Source organism: Lonchura striata, chromosome 18 (assembly GCF_050655825.1).
Source record: "Lonchura striata isolate lonStrDom1 chromosome 18, ASM5065582v1, whole genome shotgun sequence".
NCBI classification, from domain to species: Eukaryota; Metazoa; Chordata; class Aves; order Passeriformes; family Estrildidae; genus Lonchura; species Lonchura striata.
The window spans coordinates 4,816,949-4,826,524 of NC_140720.1; the positions used below are offsets into that span (position 1 = coordinate 4,816,949).

Genomic DNA, 9,576 nt, shown 5'->3' on the forward strand with positions numbered 1-9,576 from the left:
TAAGTGTATCAAAAGCATTGTGTCATCAAAATATTGATTATAAAGATTTTCCAACCAGACTTTTCAGAGGAATTTCATGCATATTTGCAAGGGAATGTTTTGTGCTGAAATTTCTATATGATAAAACGTTTGTCCAAAACCCAAATTCTAAACATATTTCACTTTGCTTAAAATACCCTCGCAGCTGAACATGGCCTGAAACTCCAGCACAGGTAGGGAAGAGAGGTGATCATTTATTAGTAAAACTTTGTTGTCATTTAAAGAAGTCATTGAAAGTCAAACAGCTCTTTGTCGGTGTTCTGAACTCTGTATTAGGAACGTTATGTTTTTATTTATCTACAGGCATCCCACCTGCTCACTGTTTTAATTTAGACAGTGATACCTACATGGAGTACACGTGCTCTGGAGTTACTGGTGCTCATGGAGTGCTTGTAGGTGAAATTAGGTGCCCAAAGGCCTGATGGCGTTTGGAAAGGAGATGGTGCTTTATGGTTTTTTGTCCTGCAAGTACAACAAAACCTCGGTGTTGTCTTATTTCTGCTGCGGATTGGACATAGCGAAGGGGAGCGAGCCCTCTCTGAGCGCGCATTTTGCGCCGAGCTGCGCGCTAAGTTCCGCTGGTCCCGCGGGCGGCGTGGGGCCGCCAGGGGGCGCCCCGCCACGGCCCCGCTCCTGCCCCTTCACAGCCACGCTCCTTCCCCTTCACAGCCCCGCCACAGCCCCGCTCCTGCCCTTCCACAGCCACGGCCCCGCTCCTGCCCTTCCACAGCCCCGCTCCTGCCCCTTCACAGCCCCGCCACAGCCCCGCTCCTGCCCTTCCACAGCCCCGCTCCTGCCCCTTCACAGCCCCGCTCCTGCCCTTCCACAGCCCCGCTCCTGCCCCTTCACAGCCCCGCCACAGCCCCGCTCCTGCCCTTCCACAGCCACGGCCCCGCTCCTGCCCTTCCACAGCCCCGCTCCTTCCCCTTCACAGCCCCGCCACAGCCCCGCTCCTGCCCTTCCACAGCCCCGCTCCTGCCCCTTCACAGCCCCGCCACAGCCCCGCTCCTGCCCTTCCACAGCCACAGCCCCGCTCCTGCCCTTCCACAGCCACGGCCCCGCTCCTGCACTTCCACAGCCACGGCCCCGCTCCTGCCCTTCCACAGCCCCGCTCCTGCCCCTTCACAGCCCCGCTCCTGCCCCTTCACAGCCCCGCCACGGCCCCGCTCCTGCCCTTCCACAGCCCCGCTCCTGCCCCTTCACAGCCCCGCTCCTGCCCCTTCACAGCCCCGCTCCTGCCCCTTCACAGCCCCGCTCCTGCCCTTCCACAGCCCCGCTCCTGCCCCTTCACAGCCCCGCCACAGCCCCGCTCCTGCCCTTCCACAGCCCCGCTCCTGCCCCTTCACAGCCCCGCTCCTGCCCCTTCACAGCCCCGCTCCTGCCCTTCCACAGCCCCGCTCCTGCCCCTTCACAGCCCCGCCACAGCCCCGCTCCTGCCCTTCCACAGCCCCGCTCCTGCCCCTTCACAGCCCCGCCACGGCCCCGCTCCTGCCCCTCCACAGCCCCGCTCCTTCCCCTTCGCACCCCGCCACGGCCCCGCTCCTGCCCCGCCACGGCCCCGCTCCGGCCCCGCCGGAGGGTTCTGGCCGTGGGTCCCGGGCGGAGCGCCCCAGTTGACTCATTAATCCGCTAATTAATGTACACATTTGTTCTTTGGCTCCATCCAGGCGAGTGTTTTGCCGCACAGTTTTATTTTTTGCAAAATGTGTGCAGAAGTCCTCGCGGGTGTGACAGAGTAGTCGTCTCAATGGTCGTTTTGTATCTTCAGATTTGGCAGATTAACAGTTCTCTAGAACTCAGAACTGGAACTGCCAAATATTTACTTCAGGCTGCTCAGGAAATTCCTTTTGCTGGGAGCAGGAGCTAAAACCACCATATACATGAAGTTACATAGATATAGGTTTAATTCTAGTATGTTTTTCATCCAAGTTATATCATGTACTGTGATATTGGATGGCATTTTTCTTTTAATACATAATTTTCTTTGTTTATTGCATTACTCTAATGTAGACAACATTTTATCCAAGCCAGTTCCTGATGTCCTTAGACTACCACACTTAGTTAATAACAGTTCATTACATCATCAGAAGGGAGCAGATCTAATTTATTTTGAAACATTATCGTTAAACAAGATTTCCAGATGCAGAAAAGTTCAAAAATCTCCCAAAACAGGAATGATTGATTCATAATGAGGCAGAAGACAATGTTGAATGTCTTTTGTGCTCTAGAATATTAACAGAATTAATAAAGATACTCGATTTTGTAGTTTCGCTTATGTTGAATCATCCATTATTTAATCCAAGCACTGTAGCTGAGATGCCTGAATGAGGAACCTAGAACATGTCTGATGCTTAGCATCAATTTAATTATTAATTACAAAATTAACCAGGACAAATCTTTGAAATTAGCAAATACCTTCCTTTTCTTACAGTATTTGCACCCTAAAGAAGTCCCACACTGTATTTCTCATAGTTGTTAATCTTTGTGACATTTCTTGCAGTCTTAGGAAGGTGGTGTTATCTTATTTTTACCCTCAGTTGCACATTAACTACCAACACAGTGAGATTTTTTGCCATCTGTGTAGAGCAAGGTGCTGCACTGTGCAGTTGTCAGGAGAATTATCATGGGGCAATGCTCACCCTTCAAAAGGCAAAAGCATTTTGGTTCTAAGAGGCCCAAACTGCCTTCTGCAGGGTATAAAGTCACCCAAGTTCAGTGGGCTTTGAAGGAAAGGCACATTCCATAGGAGCTGCAAGTTCCCAGAGTTGGGATGTTGGTCTCTGATGTGCAGGCACTTGGGTAGCTGACCTGAATGGACACCTCTGGCAGTTAAACACCCAAGAATTTTATGAGGTCCTGTCTCAACAGGTGTGGGAAAAATGCAGTTCTTTCTTATACAACAGCATGGATTCCCTTTTTGTGCTGTTTTTCTTATGTAGACTTAATAAACTCTGTTTTTCTGTTGTTTGCATAGTCTGCCTTTCAGACTGTGCACTTTATACATACATCCAAAAGTACTTCCTTGAGCAGCTTTCTTTTTTTAGCACTGCCTTGCCAGTTATCCATCCATAGAACTCATGAATGAGAAAGAAGTCTGTCCTTAATTTGTGGTGTTGTTACCAACACCAGAGTGGTCTCCATATCATTCCTGTGAACATAATCTGGCACAGGTAGGAAGATGAAGTGTTAGCTCTGTCAGCCAAGCACCTGTATCCAATCTTCTGTAGTCAGATTTTGTGTGTAATGTGAAAAATGTGCAGTAAAGTGTTGTGTAATGTCCAGGCAAGTAACTGTAAGTCATGACCTTGCATGTAAATACCTGTGCAGGCAGCAGTGTGGGAGTTCATGCTGCTCTGGCTGACTATCACGACCTAAATTTATCTCTAGAGAAGAGTTAAAAACTGATAGATGTCATGTAACAGCAGCACTGTCTCCAGGCTTAAAGAGTTTCTGGCACTGTTGTGGAGAGGAAATTCCTTCACTAGCTACTGCAGATCCTGTTCCTGAGGCGTTCTTTCCTTGATGCCCTTATTAGATGAGATACCCAAATATTTATAGGAGGTTTGTTTATCTACCTATCTGCTTAGAGGCCAAATGCTTTCTTTCAAAGAAAACATCTCCTAGGAAATGCTGTTTGCTACAGACTGAACTGTTGTGGTGTATTTTGAGCCAGGACACAGGAGCTGAAGATGCATATTTGTTCCTTGTCCATACCCACCAGGAAAGATGAGTTGTTCCAAGAGTTCTTGCTGAGGTGCAGTGGCACCACACTACAGTTCTTATTCAAAGCTGAGCCTTCCTTAGTAAATTGAATTTTTGACAACTGTTTAGGTCTGTTACATGTGCATAGTCACAAGCTGCCTGATCAGCTTTAAAATATTTTGAGAAAGGATGCACCATGTTAACTGCTAAGCAAAACAATAACATCTGCCATAAGAACTTTGCAAATAAGGTCAGGATAGGACTTTTGGTTGACAAAAACAATATGATTGCCAATGAGAAGTCATTCTTTAACTCATTTATGGTACTTCTGGCAAATTCAATCCATTTGTTAACATTGAGACCTTATAAATCAGAAAAAGCCCTTTCCTTGCATTAGTATATAAAATGAGTAAGATCTGTTCCAGCAATTCCATAGATCTGTTAGCAGTCTTCATTCCAGCTGCAATTAATAAATAAGCCTGCTGCTTGGTTATTTTTCCCCTTGCATTTTCTTGTGTTAGTTCATTCTTACAAATAGCTTGTTACATCATATGAGAGAATATTATAATAGACTGCATTGTGAGTTTTAAATATCATCAGTTAAAAAAACACATTCCTAAGCAAGTGAGAAGAACACCAAGCAAATGAAAAGAGCGGAGAGGCTAAAAAATTCTCAGGCTTGGAGCTCATTGCAATCATAATTCCACCATTTTCATAGGAAGGATTGTGCTTTAACACTACCTATATCTGAAAATGTAAACCAAATGTGATAGGTTAGTGTGGTACTGAACTCTTCTGGAAGAGGCAAAGTATACTGAAATTCTTGATTTGTGAGCAAAGTGATTCTTCTTTAGGGAAATAGATGGAAAGACATTTTTGCTGGATCCTGTTGAAAATTGAGTTGTTACTGCTGCAAAATGGTATGATTGATGTGAAGCTGGGTTGTGTAAATTTGAAAGCTGAACATCAAATAAACTACAGGAGTCATAGGGCCTTTTCCTTGGAAACAGGGATGACCATTAAGGTTTCTGTTAGTTTTGAACTGTACATGCATAGCCAGAACCTAAAGTCCTGACAGGTTTTTCTTTCCTTTGTTCTTTATTTCTACCAAGATTATCTCTGCTGAGGCTGGTGGAATCACTCCCACTCTGTGTTTTAAATAAAAGCCAAGTTGAATCTGTGGGGAGCACTGCCTGCATGAGGTGTGGAGGAACAGCTGTATTGTCATGAATACAAACAAGCAGAGACCTGCAAAATGTCTGTAAATGTAGATCTTGGTTTTTCAACAAAAAGTCCTTTTAGCATTAACAAATTCTGGTTTTAGAGGTGTTGTCCTTGCTGCTTTATAAAAATATCCATTGTTTAGTTCTTGTTTTAAACATTATGAATTCTCCCAGTGTGGATTATTTACATAAAATTATTTCAACAACATCTGTGTAAACAGCATTTGTATCCTGTGAATCTTGTATACACTTCTTTAGCAGATTTCATAGTCTCCCATTTTGTGTACAGAGGGTACATGTTATAACATGTTTTATTCAGACAGATTTAAAGCTCATTGAAAGCATATGAGGAAAGGTTGTCATGCCCTGAGAGTCAGCAGGTGTTACAATATTTGGACATAACTATATGTATGTAGTACAGCAAAACCTTTAGCAGGGTATAAAGTGTAACTTTTTTTTTTTTTTTTAAGTACAGTGATCTGCTGCAGGGCAAACTACATCTACTCATACTGCAAACAGATTAAATAATGCTCAACTTTGTCCATTTCCTTTATTTCCCAACTATAGCCACAGAACATTATTCAGGAATATATAAATGTATGGAACAATTGTAAAAGCAGTATATTGGTCATAAACAAGAGGATTATAAACAAACTTAAGCCAAAGTAATCAAATTTAATTTATTTTAATTACTTGTAAATGAAATTATAGTTGGACTGTGTCATGTCCATGACCTCTGTAGAAAATGTTTATCTGACATTTTTGAGCTGAGGTTGTCCAGCAAAAATAGAGGCTTATTATGCTATTTTAATTTAATCTATCAACAGCTCTAATGCATCTCACACCAATTCCTTTACAATATACTGAATTTCTATGAAACATGAAGGACCTTTTTCTGTAGTTAATCATTCTGCTAGGAGATGCCTTCTGAGAGCATCAGCAGCCTCACCTGCCCTTTGCACTTAACACAGTGGAGGCACTGACACATTTGTCTGAGAGGATTCAGAGTTAATTATTGAGCTAGAAAACCTTTTTACACCATTCTGAACATATTTTTACCCTTTAAAAGAATTCCTTGTGTGTATCTCTTGTCAGCAAAGGGGTTGGATGTGATCTTTGGTGGGTGGTCATGTCTACTCTCCTCACAAGGCCTTTACTGCACACAGTGTGACCTTAAATTCACCTAAAATCTTACGGCCTGGGAAGAATCATTGTAACAGATAAAACCTAGGAGAGAAAGCACCAGAAGTTAACTATTAGCACCAAAGAAGAATAACTATTAGATTTTCTTTTGCTGCATGATCTAACTGGAACAGATGAAAGTGAAAGCTGGTTTTTAGCATGGGAAAAAATAAACACCTTGCTTTGATTTGGCCATCTTACATTAGTTGTGGTCAGCTGTAAATGTACAGCAATGCAGAGCAGATGTCAAACCTTCACTGATTTCCACTGCAAATAGAAATCCAAAAATATGCCATTTTCTCCCTTACTCCAGTTTGGACATTTCAGTATAATTCTCTGAAAGAAACAAGACAATCTTTGTTCTGTAGAGTTCAGTGTAAATAATTTCAAAAATCTTTCAGTGGAAAGGATTGAATATTACCCAAGGAACACCAGACTCTGACATCCATCTCTCTTTATCTTCCTTGCTCCCTGTCAACACTTGTTTTCTCCAAGGTGTATATATATATATATGTGATATATATATATGTGTGTGTGTGTGTGTGTGTGTGTGTGTGTAATGAAAAATACAACACATTTGATTTGAGGGCTTTGTTAGCAAAGCACAGGCCCAGTTTTGCATTTCCCTTAAAAGAAAATGCAGCCTGTTGGTGGTTTAGGACATTTTGTAGCTAAAGCACTCTACAGAGCCTTGATGCTATCAAGAACTCCATGAGTTGTGTTTGTTTTTGAAGCATAATGTAGGTTTGGAAACAAAAGAACAGGGAGAGGAAAACACAGAATGTCAATATTGGCTTTTAAAACTTAGAGTTTTCTGGGTTTTTTTTATTTTGGGTTGGACTTTGTCTTGCTGAGAACATTAAGTTCTTGTAAGAGTTGATGTTAATGTTGAATGATCAGCACTTTTGAAATTCTGACTTCTGTTCACATACCTAATAATGAATGTAGATGTCAATATTGGCATCTTGGGCTTTGATAGCTCTGATATGTCAAATACATTTTCCCATAGTCCCGTTTGTTTGATTTCTTAATTCTTCATACTTTTAAAGTTAGAAATAATATAACTATATAACTATAATAATATATATATTATATAATATATAACTAATATAACTATATAGAAATGTTATATCTATACAAATTTTCATGTGCTTGACTGCATATATTATAAAAAATGCAGGTGATTAATAGTTCTGAAAGTCTTTAAAGCCCTTTCGATTAGAGGGAGACAAAGATTTCTGTACTAATTAGGAAAGGTTACAAATTATATTTTCTTTTATGAGTATTCATTTGAGTCTGATAGGCATTTGCATTGTTAAAATCTGTTAGAGAGCATGGTTTTGGGTACAAAAGGCTGCCTCGTCAGTTAATGGAAAATCCATAGTTTATAACAATGATTCATTCACTAAATTCTTCTGTGTGACTGGTGAGCTGACAAATGTGTTCCCCAGGCTGTTCTTATAGAAGCAAGTCAGTTGTGGATGCTAAAATCCACACAGGCTTTGCATTTTGGCTGTCCAACCTAATACATAAGCATCCATTATATACTCTGAGGATGGGGATGGATAACACACACATGCAAACCCTTGAATATTCTCAGTCACTGTGGGTAAGGAATAATCCTTTGTATCCTTATTAATAGAAAACTTACTTGGAATTTGTTTGGTTTTTTTCATATAGTTGTAATTTTCCTTATATTTATCTTCATTTGTTCATAGAGCATCTATCATGATCAACAGTAGATTTTGTGAGGCTTTATACCAAAATAAAGTAAATAATGACATTTCATGCAAATTTAATATGAGAGTCCTCCAGTGGAGCCTGAAGAACTCTCTGTAGGGATGTTGTGCATGTATTTAAGTGTAATTGTTAGTGTCTGCAGGCATCTAAAAAGCAAGGAGAAAGGTGCTCCCCAGGATTATTGACTGTGTTTAAAATGGAGTGAAGAAAAGGTAATTTAGATTTCAAGTTGAATTAACAGATGGATTTACAGCCTGTAGGTGGAAGAAACCAGACTTGAACTTCACCTGTATTTATATATAATGCTTTTAGTCTAGGCTTAGTCTTGTTTATTTCCTTCTAAGTTCATCATTTCTTTCCAATTTTGGTTATAAGTGATCAGCCAATTTTGAATCCTTGGATATGTATCAAAATGCTATTTTTAATTTTCTGAAGTACAATGCAGGGCGCTAAATTGTAGGAATGACATTTTAATGGCTCTTTTTGGGGAAAAAAAATATGCATCTTCCATCTTTTTCTTGTTTGTGGTTAGAAAATGCTGAAGCAGTCTTGGGTTCTATTGGTTTTGTTCTTTTGCAGTTCCAAAGCTGGTTTTGCTGTGCACTCTCCAAGCTCCAGCACATCCATAAGTTGCACACACACTTAATTTAAAGCACCAGGAGTCATGTGAGTCACAGAACATGAATGCTTGTGGATTTAGTAAAATACTTCTTCATATGCTTTCCAGAAAAAATCATGGTCTTTATTTAGGAGTTTTTACGTGTCTGTTCTAAGATTAGTCTTGCCCAAATGATTTAGGAATACTTAGACTCTGTGGGAATTGTTTTCTGTGAGCATGCTGAGGATGCCTTATTTTCCATTTCATCACACTAAATGTCATCTGAGGTTTAATGTGCTGACCAATTAATGACTATGTTCAGGGCTTTTTTTCTGTAAAAATATTTTTACAATGCATGACAAAAAAATAATTGTGATTGTGTGATAATGACACTCCAGTGTGACACACACTGTTGCTCAAGTGCTTGATTAACAATCAGCCACTGATGACAAATACAACTAATTTTTAAATATATTTTCAGGGTTTTGCTCTCATTTTATATAAAATTCTTAAAATAATCTTTTGTGCTAGTGGCATCATCTTGCTTGGAGGGTTCCCAAAATACAGGACTCTACCATGAACTAAAAAATTGTTTTTATCAGAAAGGTAAAGACAATAATAATTCTATTTAAATTCTTACCCATGCCAAGCTCGGATCTCTCCTGGCCATACATAGATGATTTTAAATAGTCTCACTTGTTAGGTCCATTTGAACACTGGTCCTAGTATGTAGAATATTATCTTCTGAAAGAAGCTTGACAAATTTATCCAGCTACTTCTCTGATTTTGTCAGGTTTTCTTCAAAAGTGCAAATTTAGCTGACCTCTAGATAATATTTTCATTTAATAAATTAATTGTACAATGATTTGCAATAAGCCAAATGAAGCATATTAAATACACACATTATTACAGTCTTAAATAACCTACCTGCTTTTTTTGTCCCATAGACTTGATATAAAATTGATTTAAATCTTCCTTCAGTGGGGCAGGTTTTGCTTCACTCTGTGTGAACAGAAAAACACTCAGTCAAAATTAGACCATAGTAATACCAATGAGTGTTGTCAGTGATGTCAGAGAAACCAAGATTTCACC

At 40.4% G+C, this 9,576-nt stretch overlaps 1 protein-coding gene and 1 long non-coding RNA gene across 8 annotated transcripts in view; one reads left to right on the forward strand and one right to left on the reverse strand.

Moving 5' to 3' along the window:
• PITPNC1 (phosphatidylinositol transfer protein cytoplasmic 1) overlaps window positions 1-9,576 on the forward strand; it is an 84,296-nt gene that overhangs the window by 5,373 nt on the left and 69,347 nt on the right. Inside the window, exons 1-2 of one of the 5 annotated variants that reach the window (XR_014949299.1) lie at window positions 1-7,755; window positions 8,466-8,552. The exons of the other annotated variants lie outside the window; for them this stretch is intronic. The gene's annotated coding sequence lies outside the window, so the exon portion shown is untranslated. The remainder of the gene's footprint in view (window positions 7,756-8,465; window positions 8,553-9,576) is intronic. 5 annotated transcript variants of the gene reach the window in all.
• LOC110474204 (uncharacterized) overlaps window positions 1,700-9,576 on the reverse strand; it is a 26,683-nt gene continuing 18,806 nt past the window's right edge. For all 3 annotated transcript variants that reach the window (XR_014949301.1, XR_002466040.4, XR_014949300.1), the window contains exons 2-3: window positions 9,412-9,486; window positions 1,700-1,902 (exon numbers count right to left, since the gene is read on the reverse strand). This is a non-coding gene — a long non-coding RNA (uncharacterized LOC110474204). The remainder of the gene's footprint in view (window positions 1,903-9,411; window positions 9,487-9,576) is intronic.